The sequence below is a fragment of the Leuresthes tenuis genome, unplaced genomic scaffold (assembly GCF_036924035.1).
Source record: "Leuresthes tenuis unplaced genomic scaffold, fLeuTen1.0.hap1 SCAF_18, whole genome shotgun sequence".
NCBI lineage: Eukaryota > Metazoa > Chordata > Actinopteri > Atheriniformes > Atherinopsidae > Leuresthes > Leuresthes tenuis.
The window spans coordinates 29,809,672-29,827,657 of record NW_027325372.1 but is presented as its reverse complement, the minus strand read 5'-3'; the positions used below and the strand labels follow the sequence as shown (position 1 = coordinate 29,827,657).

At 41.3% G+C, this 17,986-nt stretch overlaps 1 pseudogene; it reads left to right on the top strand.

The window, feature by feature from the left end:
• Positions 1–6,760: 6,760 nt before the first annotated feature.
• On the top strand, positions 6,761–6,937 carry LOC140276216 (U2 spliceosomal RNA; annotated as a pseudogene).
• Positions 6,938–17,986: the final 11,049 nt, after the last annotated feature.

Sequence of the window (17,986 nt, the reverse complement as noted above, 5' to 3'; positions counted from 1 at the left end):
GGTCGGACATTCAAACCTTCTTGTAGCCGAAAACCTCCACTCCCTCTTTTGATCATACATTGTCGGGCATTCGCACATTTTCTTACCCGCTTTTTACAAACTATGCTCGGACATTCAAACCTTCTTGTAGCCAAACACATCCACTCCTGCTTTTGTTGATGTATGGTTGGGCATTCGAACCTACTTGTTGCCCGCTTTTCATTAAATACGGGTGGATATTCACACCTTGTCGCAGCCAAACACCTCCGCTCCCTGTTTTGATCATGTAAATTTGGACATTCGCACCTTTTCTCACCCGCTTTTTGCAAACTATGGTCGGCCATTCACAGCTTCCTCTCCACCATACTTGTATGGTGGGATATTCACACCCACTTGCATCCGAAGACCTCCGCCCCCACTTTTGTTGATATATAGTCGGTCATTCACACCTTACCCGTTTTCTTGCAGCCAAACACCTCTGATCTCGCTTTTGATGATGTAAGATTGGGCATTAAGACCTTGCTTTTCCTGCTTTTCACCAACTATAGACGGACATTCACACCTTCTTGCAGCCGAACACTTCCGCTCCACCTTTTAGGTTTCTATCACACCTTTTTTTTCACCGCATTTTATAGATTATGGTTGGAAATTGTCAACCACTCATCCGAAGACCTCTCCTCCCGCTTTTGTTAATATATTTGAACTTTAGTCAGACATTCACACCTACTTGCAGCCGAACACCACCTCTCTAGCTTTTGATGATGTATGGTCCGGCATTCTTACCGTTTCTAACACATTTTTCAGCAATTATGGTAGGACATTCACACCTTCTTGCAGCTGAACACCTCCTCTCCCACTTATGATCATGTGCGGATTGATTTTCGAAAATTTTCTTTCATGTTTTCTAGCAATTAATGATGGACATTTAGACCTTCTTGCAGCTGAACACCTCCGCTCCCGCTTTTGATCATACATTGTCAGGCATTCGCACCTTGTCTTACCCGCTTTTTACAAACTTTAGTCAAACATTCACACCTTTTTGCAGCCGAACACAGATTTTTCAGCCGAATTTGGGCATTCGAACCTTTTCATACCCACTTTTTACCAACTATGGTCGGACATTCACACCGTCTTACAGCGGAACACCTCCGCTCCCTCTTTTGATGGTGTATGTTCGGGCATTCGAACCTTTTCTTACCCGCTTTTTACAAACTATGCTCGGACATTCAAACCTTCTTGTAGCCGAACACATCCACTCCTGCTTTTGATGATGTATGTTTGGGCATTCGAACCTACTTGTTGCCCGCTTTTCATTAATTATGGGCGGACATTCACACCTTGTCGCAGCCAAACACCTCCGCTCCCTGTTTTGATCATGTATGGTTGGACATTCGCACCTTTTCTCACCCGCTTTTTGCAAACTATGGTCGGCCATTCACAGCTTCCTCTCCACCATACTTGTATGGTGGGATATTCACACCCACTTGCATCCGAAGACCTCCGCCCCCACTTTTGTTGATATTTAGTCGGTCATTCGCACCTTACCCACTTTTGGCAAACTATGGCCTTCTTGCAGCCAAAAACCTCTGATCTCGCTTTTGATGATGTAAGGTTGGGCATTCAGACCTTGCTTCAGCTGCTTTTCACCAAATATAGTCGGACATTCACACCTTCTTGCAGCCGAACACTTCCGATCCAACTTTTAGATTTCTATGGGGCATTCACACCTTTTTTTTCACCGCATTTTATAAAAACACCACAGGAACACCGTATTGAGGCTTTGTTCTGACCGCTCATTCGGTGTCGCGTTTCTTTCAAGCAATTCTCCTGGTTAGCCCGCACTCGGCTCGCTCCCAGAGCCGTGTTAAAGTCTACTTCGCATTCCGCACCTCCGCCCACCCGCTGCACTGAGCACTCTTCAGCCCTTTTAAATGGTAGGACTTTACACTACCGCACGCTCCAGCGAGCACCATTCAAGCAACAACTTTGCACTCCAGCTTCGAACATCGGCACAGTCGCAACAAGTAAGGCGACTCTACTCAGAGAAATCACTCTGCACAGTAACAAGATTTCTTTTGCACAGACAGAAAGGGCTTCATCCGCAAAGGTAAAGCCTGCCAAAAATAGAAACAACTCATTAGTGCTGCTCAACGGTGTACTTTGCAGTAAAAGAAAGAGCAAATCTAAAGATTCAGGAATCCGAGAATAAGCTTACTTCCATGAGTTCTTCACGATTTCGGATTTTGCTATAAAATGAATTCCTTCACTCAAACTAAATTAAAACTGCTAAACCGCTAATCTGTTACATGCAAGGCAGATGTCAAATTCACCGAAATAGAATCTAAGGGTATTTGGCCAATCGAGCTGTAGCAGCTTCGGTAAAAGAGTATAAGTTGAAGAGTTTGTGAATAAAGGTGTGCGCACACATAGTGAGTTGTAGGAAAATAGGCAGGGAGCAATGCCGGCTGGGGTATAGGTTCTTGTATGTTGTCTGACTGTTTGATTTGAATGTGTTGTGTAAGTGTCCTGTTGAATGTTACATGTTTGGGCTTTGACATGCTTCACTGTGGTTGTTAACTGTGTGGTGTGTCCTGAAATGTTATGTTTGGGCTGTGTGACATGCTTAATGCTTTTCAGTAGCAACCCACTTATTCATATATAGCAACTGACAACATAAGAAGTCCGGACATACTTTGATAGTAGTTGTAGAAGTATCCTTATTGATAATAGATAAACTAATTCATAGTGATAGAACAGTAGATGAACAGGTGCCTGCACATGTCTCATGAAAATAAAATGGGTGTATGATTGCTGACGGCAGAGCAATACTGCCAAACTTATGAGTTCTTGTGGCAAACTTGATTCAGTGTCTTGACGTGTATGCGCTGTTTCGCTGACTTGTCACAAGAAACAAAGTGTGTTTGATAAGATCCGACCATTTTATAACGGGAGGATCAGTATGTATGGATTCTGATGTGACTGATAAACCCATTCGTATCTTAAGCATAATCTAATACGTGAGACACACCCTGGCACACAATCAAAAAAAAAAAAAGAGAGAGCGGTTTTGTGTCCCCACAGTCCATAATGTAGAAAAGAGAGAAAAAAGCCTTTCTGATTTGTTGTGTGTGCTCACAGTGCAGAGTGTAGAGAAAAGAGAGAAAAGAAAGCCGTTTTGGTGTCACGGGTGTTGTGACTTACACACACACATTTCTGAATTGAGAAAGGAAATTATTTTAGAGGAAGCACTAGAGTTTAGATCCCACATTTGTTGATAGGCATTCATTTAATTTTTCTTTTAATCAGTTTTAAAGTGAATACTAACTGAGAAATGAAAAAGGTGAAGAGTTTAGAAGCTTGGTTCAAGAGCAAAACTTGGTTTATGATCAGCTGAGTCTCTAAACAGAACAGCAAAGGGCTTCATCGAACATTTAAAAAAGATTCAGATTGTTAGAATATCCAGAATTTATAGGAATGGTGGTGATTACTCTTATTTTCTAGAATGGAAATAACTGCACCATGTCTGTTTTATGAATTTAAGGGGCTAAAAAGTTTTGTTCTCGTTTTTCTATGATTAACCGAATGTATGTGAGAGTCCAAACAGACAGAAGGGTTACGGCCGAGCGCTGGACCTTCCAAAAAAGATGAGACAGGCTGGACCCGTGCCATACTAGTTAAGACCTGCCTGTGGATAACAGGTTCTTTAAACTCTCACACACACAAACTCACACACGTTCGCACACATACACCCATACACACACACATTCTTGAACTTGCTGCAAGATTAAACCTTTGCATTAACTGACTCCAGCAACTCTGAGTCTCATTGAGAGACTTTTCTCAACAATTGGGTCCTCAAACCAGATCTCAACGTTTTTTCCGCTGTCCAGGGTCGGAGCTGAAACCGTGCACGGGGGAGTCCAGTACTCCTAATGAAAGACCCCCTGCTGAATTGCGGTAATTAGGGGCCAGTGTCCACTGAAAGGGGGAAAAAGAGACGAGATCGTACTTTTGAATCAATGGCCAGAAGCCATTGGCAGTGCAGGCATCAACAATAATGGTGTTATTTCACCCATTAAAACTTAAGGTACCTCATGCAGTGGCTGTGATATGGTTACTTAACAAAATATCTTTACCAGACATCTCTCCTACATAACAGTTCTTCTTTCACAGCCACACCTTGTTGTCGAGAGATGTGCTACACTTAATCCATCCACACTGCTACATACCCCACTGATGGAAAGCCTCATGATTGCATGTCAGAAATAACCATCAGTGTTTTACCCAGGCCAGACTTAACTGATATACGTTATGAAAATGCAGAAATAACTATATTTATTCAACAGATCAAGGAAAAAAACCCTGATGGCACAAATGCTACAGGATTTGCAGTAGTAACAGAAACTGAAGTTTTCTTAAAACAACCACTACCAAAAAATTACTCTGTTCAAGCAGTCGAATTGGTAGCTTTAACTGAAGCTTGTAAATTAAATAACAAAAAGGTTGTTAACGTTTACACTGACAGTCAGTATGCCTTCTCAACTGTACATGTGTTAACACAGCATTGGAAAAACAGGTATGTTGACATCCACAGCTAAATGTATAAACTACAAATATTTTAGCATTATTAGATGTTATTCAATTGCCATCTACAATAGACTCGTATGAATGACCGGACGGAAAACCATACTGCCAAAGAATTTGTTTAAATATGCTGCAGTATTGAGCCACGGACCATGTCATGTCTCAACAGGAGGGATGGAAGCAATAATGAACCAGGTTTTTACAGCATATGGTTTTACTAATTATTAAAAAAAATTTTTTAGAATAAATAAATGAATAAAGTTTTGTCTAGCAGGTCAAATATGTGCAAAATACATTCCACAGGGCAATCTAAGACCAAAACGAAGATAATTCCCTAAGCCGGTGTATCTTTTTCAACATATTTGTTTGGATTTCATTATTTCATTATTTTGTAGATTTCATTGAACTAAATTAATGTTAAGGGAAACGATTCTGCTCAGTGACAACAGAGGTTTTTACCAAATGGTCTGAAATATTTCCATGTGCACAAGCAGATGCACTCTCAGTAGCAAAATCACGCGTAAAATAACTCATTTCTAGATTTGAAATTCCTGAAAAGATCTTCAGTGATAATTTGACACACTTTGTAAACAATGTCATCTCACTGATGGCAAAGAACTTAAAATAGACCTTAGAAACCACTGTGATATAGAAGGTTTCGCTAACACATTGGAATTGTTTTACTATTTACATATGCATGAGCAGTGAAGAATTGCTTGCTGCTGATAAATGCAAAGAAGAACAGCTTACACATAAATGCTCACATATAGGCTGCTGAATGCAATGAAGACCTGCTTATCCAGTAAAGTTCAATGTCAATGTGTAATATTCAATTAGGATTTGCAAAACAGTGAAGTTAAACAATGAATGGGTCCATAGTCGGTATGAGAAGACTACAGGAATATTTACCTGGGTGTACGTTCAAACAGAGATGAGAAAATTGCGATAAATTATTGTTTGTTTGTTTGTTAGTATGTATATGAATGTTATGTGTATAAACTGTGTTGAGTTGTAGTTACTCAGTAGTGTCTCAGTGAAACAACCGACGGGGGAAGCCTTGCTGTGACAACAAAAGCAGTGTTTTACTGATCAGTCAAGTTGCTCCAGTGTACTCCATACAAACTGGTTGGCTACTGAAGGGATAGAAAATGGGGAATACTTGTTTTAAAGCAAACAAGGAATTAGATGGGAAAAATACATGTTTTAACGGGACCCAGACAATATTAAATACTCAGACAGATGGGAGAAGAAGTGTAGTTTTGTAGGAAATCACAAAATTATTACATAAAATTAGTGAAATCAATTGAAGAATGCCTTTCTGAAGAGCTGTTTACCACAGATCAGCAGCTTTGCGACCAAGCACATTGTAGATCGCTTTACTGCCAAAATGATCTAGTTTAATGGATTGGTTTAGACATGCATAACAGCATTTTAAGAACAAAGAGAGAAACAAAAAGGGACAACGCTTCATGGTGGAAGGTGATGTATAAATAACTGTGTATATGATGAAGGAGAGACCATTTGAGCAGCACAGCCATTTCGCAGCACAGGGACAGCAGTCCAAGTTAAAGGATCTCCCACGTGGTATCACCTGTCACACTGTGTCAAGGCATCAAAAGAAGAAAAAATCACCAAACTCAAGGACAAAGAGACGAAGACTCCGGTGAACGAAGAGAGAGGACTTACAAACCAGAAATACAAAAGGATGCTCGATATCAAGATCCAGAAGAAGAGGCTAACAATGCCACGAACACTTACGATGCTGGGAATGATGCCAGCAATGAACAGAGAAGAAGATTCAGTGTCATCAATCTGCAACACGTGCCTCTAATGAGGGGGTGAATATAGAATCCTCAACGATTACAACGTCTCTGGGAACTGTGACAACAACAAGGTTTAAACCATTTTGATATATACTGTAACCTATTGGCTAAGGAATAGTGCTGAAAATGAGGTAAATCTAATCCACCCCTTTCCTTGGTTTTCTGTAGCATTTTTAAACTAATACGTGGTGGTTTGTTTTTCCACAGAAATTTGGAGATGCATGAATCTAGTGACTTAAACCAAGTAGCAGATGGTTTTATGGGGATCATTGAGAACAAATAGTTAACTTTTGGTAGTATCATCATTTTAATGGTTGTAACTCTCCCCATAAGTGATATAGGTAAGGACTTCCAACGAGAGAGATCGTCCTCCACTCTCTTTAATAATTGCACATAATCCATCTGTACTTATCAGTTTAATATGTGATATGTCTATGCAAGGACTACATATTAAATGGATTTTTATCAATAGGAGTTGAAAAAGGAGCTTGCTCCGTTCACTCCAAGCATCGACCCGGTACTGCAGTGCCGCTGGGAACGGTGCACTCTCCTCTGCTCTTGTGAAAAAGCAAACAGCGGTGCAGGATGGAAGTTTCTTTTAGTCTGCTGAGAAAAGAGAGTGAATGCGAAGTAGACTTTAACACGGCTCTGGGAGCGAGCCGAGTGCGGGCTAACCAGGAGAATTGCTTGAAAGAAACGCGACACCGAATGAGCGGTCAGAACAAAGCCTCAATACGGTGTTCCTGTGGTGTTTTTATAAAATGCGGTGAAAAAAAAGGTGTGAATGCCCCATAGAAAACTAAAAGGTGGAGCGTAAGTGTTCGGCTGCAAGAAGGTGTGAATGTCCGACTATATTTGGTGAAAAGCAGGTGAAGCAAGGTCTGAATGCCCAACCTTACATCATCAAAAGTGAGATCAGAGGTTTTTGGCTGCAAGAAGGCCAAAGTTTGCCAAAAGCGGGTAAGGTGCGAATATAAATATCAACAAAAGTGGGGGCGGAGGTCTTCGGATGCAAGTGGGTGTGAATATCCCACCATTCAAGTGTGGTGGAGAGGAAGCTGTGAATGGCCGACCATAGTTTGCAAAAAGCGGGTGAGAAAAGGTGCGAATGTCCAACCATACATGATCAAAACAGGGAGCGGAGGTGTTTGGCTGCGACAAGGTGTGAATGTCCACCCATAATTAATGAAAAGCGGGCAACAAGTAGGTTCGAATGCCATACCATACATCATCAAAAGCAGGAGTGGATGTGTTCGGCTACAAGAAGGTTTGAATGTCCGAGCATAGTTTGTAAAAAGCGGGTAAGAAAAGGTGCGAATGCCCGACAAAGTATGATCAAAAGAGGGAGTGGAGGTTTTCGGCTACAGGAAGGTTTGAATGTCCGACCATAGTTTGTAAAAAGCGGGTAAGAAAAGGTTCGAATGCCCGATTATATACCATCAAAAGCGGAAGCGGAGGTGTTCGGCTGCAAGAAGGTGTGAACGTCCGACCAAAGTTTGTAAAAAGCAGTTAAGAAAAGGTTCGAATATCCAACCAAACATAATCAAAAGTTTGAGCAGAGCTGTTCGACTGCAAGTAGGTGTGAATGTCCACTCATAATTACTGAAAAATGGGTAAGAAAAGGTGTGAATGCCCAACTATACATCATCAAAAGCAGAAGTGGATGTGTTCGGCCACAAGAAGGTTTGAATGTCCGACCATAGTTTGTAAAAAGTGGGTAAGAAAAAGTTCGAATGCCCGAACATACACCATCAAAAGAGGGAGCGGAGGTGTTCCGCCATAAGAAGGTGTGAATGTCCGACCGTAGTTGGTAAAAAGTGGGGAAGAAAAGGTTAAAATACCCAACTGTACACAATCAATAGCGGGAGCGAATGTGTTCGGCTACAAGAAGGTGTGAAAGTCCGACCATGTTTTATAAATAGCGGGTAAGAAAAGGTGCGAATGCCCGACAATGTATGATCAAAAGAGGGAGCGGAGGTTTTCGGCTGCAAGAAGGTCTGAATGTCCAACCATAATTTGTAAAAACCGGGGAAGAAAAGACTCGAAAGCCCAACTATACACCATCAAAAGCGGGAGAGGAGGTGTTCAGCTGCAAGATGGTGTGAATGTCCACCCATAATTCCTGAAAAATGGGTAAAAAAAGGTGCGAATGCCCAACCATACAACATCAAAAGCAGGTTTGAATGTCAGATCATAATTTGCAAAAACCTGATGAGAAATGGTGAGAATGCCCGACTATACACCATCAAATGCGGGAGCGGAGGTGTTCGGCTGTGTGAGTAGGTGTGAATGTCCGACCATACTTGCTGAAAAATATGACAAAGCAGTTTTCACTTGGTTTGAGTGAAGGAATTCATTTTATATCAAAGTCCGAAATTGTGTAGAACTCGTGGAAATAAGTTTATTCTCGGATTACTAAAGGTTTAGTGTTGTTCTTTGGTATACTGCAAAGTAATACTTTCTATTTCGTTGAAACCGATTCAGACATGGATAAATATGAAGGACAAAGCAGTTTTAACTTGGTTTGAGTGAAGGAATTCATTTTATATCAAAATCCGAAATTGTGTAGAACTGGTGAAAAGAAGCTTATTCTCGGATTCCTAAAGGTTTAGTGTTGTTCTTTGGTATACTGCAAAGTAATACTTTCTTTTTTTGTTGAAACCTATTCAGACATGGATAAATATTAAGGACAAAGCAGTTTTAACTTGGTTTGAGTGAAGGAATTCATTTTATATCAAAATCCGGAATTGTGTAGAACTCGTGAAAAGAAGCTTATTCTCGGATTCCTGAAAAAAATTAGTGTTGTTCTTTCCTATCCTGCAAAGTACTACGTTCTTTTTTGTTTAAAGCTTTTTAGACATGGATAAATATGAAGGACAAAGCTGCTTTAACTTGGTTTGAGTGAAGGAATTAATTTTATATCAAAATCCGAAATTGTGTAGAACTGGTGACAAGAAGCTTATTCTCGGATTCTTAAAGGTTTAGTGTTGTTCTTTGGTATACTGCAAAGTAATACATTCTATTTTGTTGAAACCGATTCAGACATGGATAAATATGAAGGACAAAGCAGTTTTAACTTGGTTTGAGTGAAGGAATTCATTTTATATCAAAATCCGAAATTGTGTAGAACTGGTGAAAAGAAGCTTATTCTCGGATTACTAAAGGTTTAGTGTTGTTCTTTGGTATACTGCAAAGTAATACTTTCTTTTTTGTTGAAACCTATTCAGATATGGATAAATATCAAGGACAAAGCAGTTTTAACTTGGATTGAGTGAAGGAATTCATTTTATATCAAAATCCGGAATTGTGTAGAACTCGTGAAAAGAAGCTTATTCTCGGATTCCTGAAAAGGTTTAGAGTTGTTCTTTCCTATCCTGCAAAGTACAACGTTCTTTTTTGTTGAAACCTATTCAGACATGGATAAATATCAAGGACAAAGCAGTTTTAACTTGGTTTGAGTGAAGGAATTCATTTTATATCAAAATCCAGAGTTGTGCATTATGGCAGCAGAATTGTAGTCTGAATACCTTTTATGCCAAACAGATTTGCCTTGCCAAGGGAAGTTTTATAAATGTTTATTGTTTATGTTTAAAATATATAAACTAGCAGAATAATCAATTCATCCGCCTGGTCCCTCCCACCCCGGAGAGGGCAGCCAGAGACTGGCTGCAATAGGCATCCCCGCAACCTGGGACCCAACACAGGGCAAGAGGGCCTTATGTCCACCAGGCTCAGGGCCTGCAGTCACCATATTCCGGGAGCTACTGTACCCACAGAAGGAACTGCTTTGTCCTTCATATTTATCCATGTCTAAATAGCTTTAAACAAAAAAAGAATGTTGTACTTTGCAGGATAGGAAAGAACAACTCTAAACCTTTTCAGGAATCCGAGAATAAGCGTCGATTGACGAGTTCTACACAATTTCGGAATTTGATATAAAATTAATTCCTTCACTCAAACCAAGTTAAAACTGCTTTGTCCTTGATATTTATCCATGTCTGAATCGGTTTCAACAAAATAGAAAGTATTACTTTGCAGTATACCAAAGAACAACACTAAACCTTTAGGAATCCGAGAATAAACTTATTTCCACGAGTTCTACACAATTTCGGATTTTGATATAAAATGAATTCCTTCACTAGAACCAAGTGAAAACTGCTTTTTCATATTTTTCAGCAAGTATGGTCGGACATTCACACCTACTCACAGCCGAACACCTCCGCTCCCGCATTTGATGGTGTATAGTCGGGCATTCTCACCATTTCTCATTAGGTTTTTGCAAATTATGATCTGACATTCACACCTGCTTTTGATGTTTTATCACACTCGCACCTTTTTTTACCCATTTTTCAGGAATTATGGGTGGACATTCACACCTTCTTGCAGCTGAACACCTCCTCTCCCGCATATGATCATGTGCGGTTTGATATTCGAAAATTTTCATTCATGTTTTTTAGCAATTATTGATGGACATTGAGACCTTCTTGCAGCTGAACACCTCTGCTCCCGCTTTTGATGGTGTATAGTCGGGCTTCCGAGCCTTTTCTTCCCCGGTTTTTAAAAATTATGGTTGGACATTCAGACCTTCTTGCAGCCGAAAACCTCCGCTCCCTCTTTTGATCATACATTGTCGGGCATTCGCACCTTTTCTTCACCGCTTTTTACAAAACATGGTCGGACTTTCACACCTTATTTTAGCCGAACACATCCCTTCCCGCTATTGATTGTGTACAGTCGGCCATTTTAACCTTTTCTTACCCGGTTTTTACCAACTACGGTCGGACATTCACACCTTCTTATGGCGGAACACATCCGCTCCCTCTTTTGATGGTGTATGTTCGGGCATTCGAACCTTTTCTTACCCGCTTTTTACAAACTATGCTCGGACATTCAAACCTTCTTGTAGCCGAACACATCCAGTGCTGCTTTTGATGATGTATGGTTGGGCATTCGCACCTTTTTTTTTTACACATTTTTGAGGAATTATGCGTGGACATTCACACCTTCTTGCAGCTAAACACCTCCACTCCCACTTATGATCATGTGCGGTTTGATATTCGAAAATTTTCTTTCATGTTTTCTAGATATTATTGATGGACATTCAGACCTTCTTGCAGCTGAACCCCTCTGCTCCCGCTTTTGATGGTGTATAGTCGGGCTTTCGAGCCTTTTCTTCCCCGGTTTTTACAAATTATGGTTGGACATTCAGACCTTTTAGCCGAAAACCTCCGCTCCCTCTTTTGATCATACATTATCGGGCATTCGCACCTTTTCTTACCCGCTATTTACAAAACATGGTCGGACTTTCACACCTTCTTGTAGCCGAACACATTCGCTCCCGCTATTGATTGTGTACAGTCGGGTATTTTAACCTTTTCTTACCCACTTTTTACCAACTACGGTCGGACATTCACACCTTCTTGTGGCGGAACACCTCCGCTCCCTCTTTTGATGGTGTATGTTTGGGCATTCGAACCTTTTCTTACCCGCTTTTTACAAACTATGTTCGGACATTCAAACCTTCTTGTAGCCGACCACATCCAGTCCTGCTTTGGATGGTGTATGGTCGGACTTTCACACCTTTTAGTAGCCAAACAACTCCACTCCCGCTATTGATTGTGTACAGTCGGGTATTTTAACCTTTTCTTACCCACTTTTTACAAACTATGCTCGGACATTCACACCTTCTTGCAGCGAAACACCTCCGCTCCCTCTTTTGATTGTGTATGTTCGGGCATTGGAACCTTTTCTTACCCGCCTTTTACAAACTATGGTCGGACATTCAAACCTTCTTGTGGCCGAAAACATCCACTTCTGCTTTTGATGATGTATAGTTGGGCATTCACACCTTTTCTTACCCATTTTTCAGTAATTATTGGTGGACATTCAGACCGTCTTGCAGCTGAACATCTCTGCTCCCGCTTTTGATGGTGTATAGTTGGGCTTTCGAGGCTTTTCTTCAACGGTGTTTACAAATTATGGTTGGAAATTCAGACCTTGCAGCTGAACACCTTCGCTCCCTCTTTTGAACATACATTGTCGGGCATTCGCACCTTGTCTTACCCGCGTTTTACAAACCATGGTCGGACTTTCACACCTTCTTGTAGCCGAACAACTCCGGTCCCGCTATTGATTGTGTACAGTCGGGTATTTTAACCTTTTCTTACCCGCTTTTTACCAATTATGGTCGGACATTCACACCGTCTTACAGCGGAACACCTCCGCTCCCTCTTTTGATGGTGTATGTTCGGGCATTCGAACTTTTTCTTACCCACTTTTTACAAACTATGGTTGGACATTCAAACCTTCTTGTAGCAGAACACATCCACTTCTTCTTTTGATGATGTATGGTTTGGCATTCGCACCTTTTCTTACCCATTTTTCAGGAATTATGAGTGGACATTCACACCTACTTGCAGTCGAACAGCTCTGCTCCCACTTTTGATTATGTTTGGTTGGATATTCGAACCTTTTCTTAACTGCTTTTTACAAACTTTGGTCGGACGTTCACACCTTCTTGCAGCCGAACACCTCCGCTTCCGCTTTTGATGGTATATATTCGGGCATTCGAACCTTTTCTTACCCGCTTTTTACCAACTATGGTCGGACATTCGCACCATCTTACAGCGGAACACCTCTTCTCCCGCTTTTGATGATGAATGGTCCGGCATTCTTACATGCACACATTTTTCAGCAATTATTGTCGGTCAGTCACACCTTTCTCATCAGCTTTTTGCAAATTATGATCTGACATTCACACCTACTTGCAGCCGAACACCTCGGCTTCCGCTTTTGATGGTGTATATTTTGGCATTCGAACCTTTTCTTACCCGCTTTTTACAAACCATGGTCGGACTTTCACACCTTCTTTTAGCCGAACAACTCCGCTCCCGCTATTGATTGTGTAGAGTCGGGTATTTTAACCTTTTCTTACCCGCTTTTTACCAACTATGGTCGGACATTCACACCTTCAACAAGCCCTTCAATGTCCACAATTTTGGCGTCACGAACAGGATCCCTCGACTGGTGTCTCTGGACCGGACCGCAGTGCATGGCCAGCCTGGACTGAAGTAGCTGTTCCAGCCTCATACCTCCAAGGCCTTTTCTGAGAGAGAGGACTGAAAGGTCCTTTTCCTGAATACCAGCGCTGGGATCATTTTTTAAATATGATAGTCTGAGACGATAGGACTGCTTTTTAGTTTTTATTTGAATAAAAGAGGGTTTCCCGGTTGTGTCATTAGTGAGACAGAGATTTCATGGGTAAGTGAAACTTTTGAAGCAGTCCGAAGAAGTGTGAAGTACTCCGAAGAAGTGTGAGTACAGATTAAGGTCCTCATTGGAGACGTCCTTTGAGTGAAGGAATGTATTTCCCCATTCCAAGTCTGAGAATGGGAAACAGTAGGTCTCAGACTTTTGACCCTACCGAGGGACCTAAGCATGTTGAAATGAAAAAGAAATATGGTCCAGAGGTTTTCCACCTGAAGGTTCTTTTAGTATGTTAGAAATAAGAAAATTAGATGAAAAGTTTTGCAAATATGAGAAAGAGATGAAGCAAAAAAAAGAAAATTAAGTTTAAATAAGAAGTAAGAAAGGTATAGAATGTTGGAAAAAATAAAGTGTATTAAGAGAAAGAAAGGAAAATGTTAAACAAATGCCATGACGGAATGATGATAATAATTTAGTATGTAGACGAAAAGATAATTCAGCTCTGATTAAGACTGAATCTTCTTTTAAACCACCACCATATTCCACTGATAACACTTTTTCTCCTTCTGCACCTCTTTACCCCACCCTGAGCGCTCTCGCTGTGCCGGATCCAGACCTGGACTCCTGCCCTCCACGACGCCTGCAACAACAACAGCCAGCCCTGCCACAAGCCTCTGGCTCTCGGGAAGAAGGGACTTGTTCCATCCTCCCTCGGGAAGAAATTCCATCATCCTCACAACATCAGTTACATAGGTCTGATGATGAGGAAAAGGAAGACGTTTGGTTCTCCAGCGTACCTGCCCAAGAACTTTTAACGCAAGTGGCAAAAATCCTTTACCCACAATCTGGACTTCAGAGATCTAAACGTGAGAAAAAACAAAACCAGATTCAAACCATGCCTATGGTTAAAGTTGCAGTTCCCACTGGACCATTACTGGTTTATCGACCCTGGACTGAGACTGACATCATGGAAGCATAACAATGCTTACCAGATCCAGAGATTTCTGGACCCCATTTTGCTGACGAGTTGCGAGATTTCTGCGCACAATTCTGCCCGACCGAGGTTGAATTGCGTCGCATATTGGCAAAAAAGTTCAAACTGACTGACCTCTGCAAAATAGAGGCCAGTATGCGACAACTGGATTTGCGACCTACCAACAGTGAACGAGGACATAATGATAACGCTCAATATGAAGCAGCCATCCAAAGACTGTGTCAAGCCATCACCACTCAATTTCCAACCAAAATCAATATGTCCCACATTTACACCTGCAAACAGAAACCCGGTGAAGGGACTGATGATTTTGTACACTGCATCCTTGAGGAAGTCAGCAAGCACAGCGGTCATCAGAGACCAACGGATTTGGGTAATGAATCAGGACCATGGGAGAGTATTGCATGCAATGCAATAATTAAAGGCCTCATGCCAGATGTCGCCACTGAAGTAAAGAACATTTACGTGGGATGGTGTGAGGGTCCTCGTTTGGCTGACGTTCGCCGATATGCTCGCCATGCTCAGAACCAAGTTGAGACGCGTAAGATATAGGACAAGTGTGAAAAGGAGCTGCATTTGGCAGCCATGACCATGTATTACGCAGTTGGTGTAAACAGAGGACGAGGCCGAAGTCGAAGACGTGGACGTGTGGGAGAGGAGGTCGAAATGGGCCACGCCAGAGCTATGATCCGAATATTTGTTTTTACTGTGGCTGTGTCCACAGCTGAAAAGTGATGAAATTGGGCAAAAGGCTGACTGAGGGTGGGAGGCAGGTTCTGGACGTCACGCGGCAGCGGAGCCTCCACTAATGGGTGATAGCACAAACACACTCACACATTTTTCCTGCTCTGTGTAGTGAAGAAACGCTTGCCGACTGTGATTCACGTAGTAAAGTTTTGCATGCTATTTCCGTCCTAGAGCAAAGATATTTCTCTCAGAATATAGGAACTTATGTTCATCAGTAGTGACGTCAGGGGAGTTTGATTGTCCTCCAAAGTTAAGTGGAAACCACGTTTACTCTATGTCTGCATCAGGCCAGGTTGTGAAGGAGAAAATGACATCGCCCATTGCGTGTGTCACTCCCGATGGGCTCTCCTTCAAACACTCATTTTTGTTATCAGAGTTGTGTCCCATTAACCTGATGGGCTGTGATCTCATGTGTAAATTAGGCATTATTTTAACTTCTACACCAGAGGGTGTTAACGTTATGTTACAGCCTGACAAAGTTTTCACAGCAGTGCAGTTTGATTCATCTGCACTTACATATGCTTATGAGTGGAAACTTCCCAGCTCTCCTTTTTCACAACAACTAGTGGAAGAAGCAAAAGCGTTAGTTTCACCCCTTTCTGATTTCATGCAACCTGCTGATTTGCACTGCACATCACACATTTCTTTGGGGCCTGACAATGACTATGAGAAGAAGTGAAAAAATATGTGCGCCTACTTTATTGGCTGTGTCGCTCACTCCAGAGCAATTCGATTTTTTTAATGTTTGTGGTACTCGCCCTCACATTTCCTTGGCCAAACCTACACACTAGCATTGACAAGGTGTGGGAGAGTTTGTTGCTACATGTCAGAAAGAAACAGATTGGACCGTTTCACCTGCTGATCCAAATTTGATGTTTTCTGAACGATTGTCAGCATACAAAAAAACATTTTTGAGTACAATGCATTGTCAAAGAACTGTGGAATTAATTCCTACCACAGAATCACATTTTGAAGCATGTTTTTTATCTGAAAAAGATTTGTCTTCGATACCCATGTTGGCTGAAGTGCCCAATGATCTTTGGGCGAAGAGCAAATATGATGTGGGGTTGTTTATTGTTGAAATTAGATTAGAAGTAGATAAATATGAAGGACAAAGCAGTTTGAACTTGGTTTGAGAGAAGGAATTAATTTTATTGAAAAATCCGAATTCATGCATAACTCGTCAAATAGATAGTGATGTGTCGTTCGTGAGCGATTCGTTCGATATGAACAAATTTTTTATATGACTCGGGAGTAACGAGTTGTCTCAGTGAGTGATTCGTTCATTTTCATGCAGTACCCTTCCTCACCACATGGCAGGCGGCAGCTTCATAAGCTCAGTCAGCAGGACAGGAAACAGTATTGATTCGTTCATGACTCAACTCCTCGACTGACGGGTCCTCGCACAGGAAACAGTATTGATTAGTTTACGACTCAACTCCTTGGGTCTTCGTTCATTTGTCACGTTTTAAATTCTACGTTTCATTTGACAGGCTGAAGAGCAGTAGGCACAACGGTTCGTTCACAAACCGGATCATTAATCTCATAGACTATTCTACCATCAGCAACTTGGAAACCACAATCGACTCTCTAGATGCAGAAAAAGCATTTAATGGAGTGAACTGGAAATTTTTATTCGCAGCATAAAACAAATTCGGGTTTGGGTCACACTTCATCAACTGGATAAGGATATTATATAGCTCCCCAAATGCAAGTGTCAGGACAAATGATCAAACTTCTCCAAGCTTCAGTCTGCAGAGAGGTACAAGACAGGGTTGCTCACTTTCTCCCTCACTTTTTGCTATTTTCATCAAACCTTTAGCAGCTGCTATCAGACAAGATAGCCATAAACAAGGTTTAAACCTTTAAACCTTGTTGTTGTCACAGTTCCCAGAGACGTTGTAATCGTTGAGGATTCTATATTCACCCCCTCATTAGAGGCACGTGTTGCAGATTGATGACACTGAATCTTCTTCTCTGTTCATTGCTGGCATCATTCCCAGCATCGTAAGTGTTCGTGGCATTGTTAGCCTCTTCTTCTGGATCTTGATATCGAGCATCCTTTTGTATTTCTGGTTTGTAAGTCCTCTCTCTTCGTTCACCGGAGTCTTCGTCTCTTTGTCCTTGAGTTTGGTGATTTTTTCTTCTTTTGATGCCTTGACACAGTGTGACAGGTGATACCACGTGGGAGATCCTTTAACTTGGACTGCTGTCCCTGTGCTGCGAAATGGCTGTGCTGCAAATGGTCTCTCCTTCATCATATACACAGTTATTTATACATCACCTTCCACCATGAAGCGTTGTCCCTTTTTGTTTCTCTCTTTGTTCTTAAAATGCTGTTATGCATGTCTAAACCAATCCATTAAACTAGATCATTTTGTCAGTAAAGCGATCTACAATGTGCTTGGTCGCAAAGCTGCTCATCTGTGGTAAACAGCTCTTCAGAAAGGCATTCTTCAATTGATTTCACTAATTTTATGTAATAATTTTGTGATTTCCTACAAAACTACACTTCTTCTCCCATCTGTCTGAGTATTTAATATTGTCTGGGTCCCGTTAAAACATGTATTTTTCCCATCTAATTCCTTGTTTGCTTTAAAACAAGTATTCCCCATTTTCTATCCCTTCAGTAGCCAACCAGTTTGTATGGAGT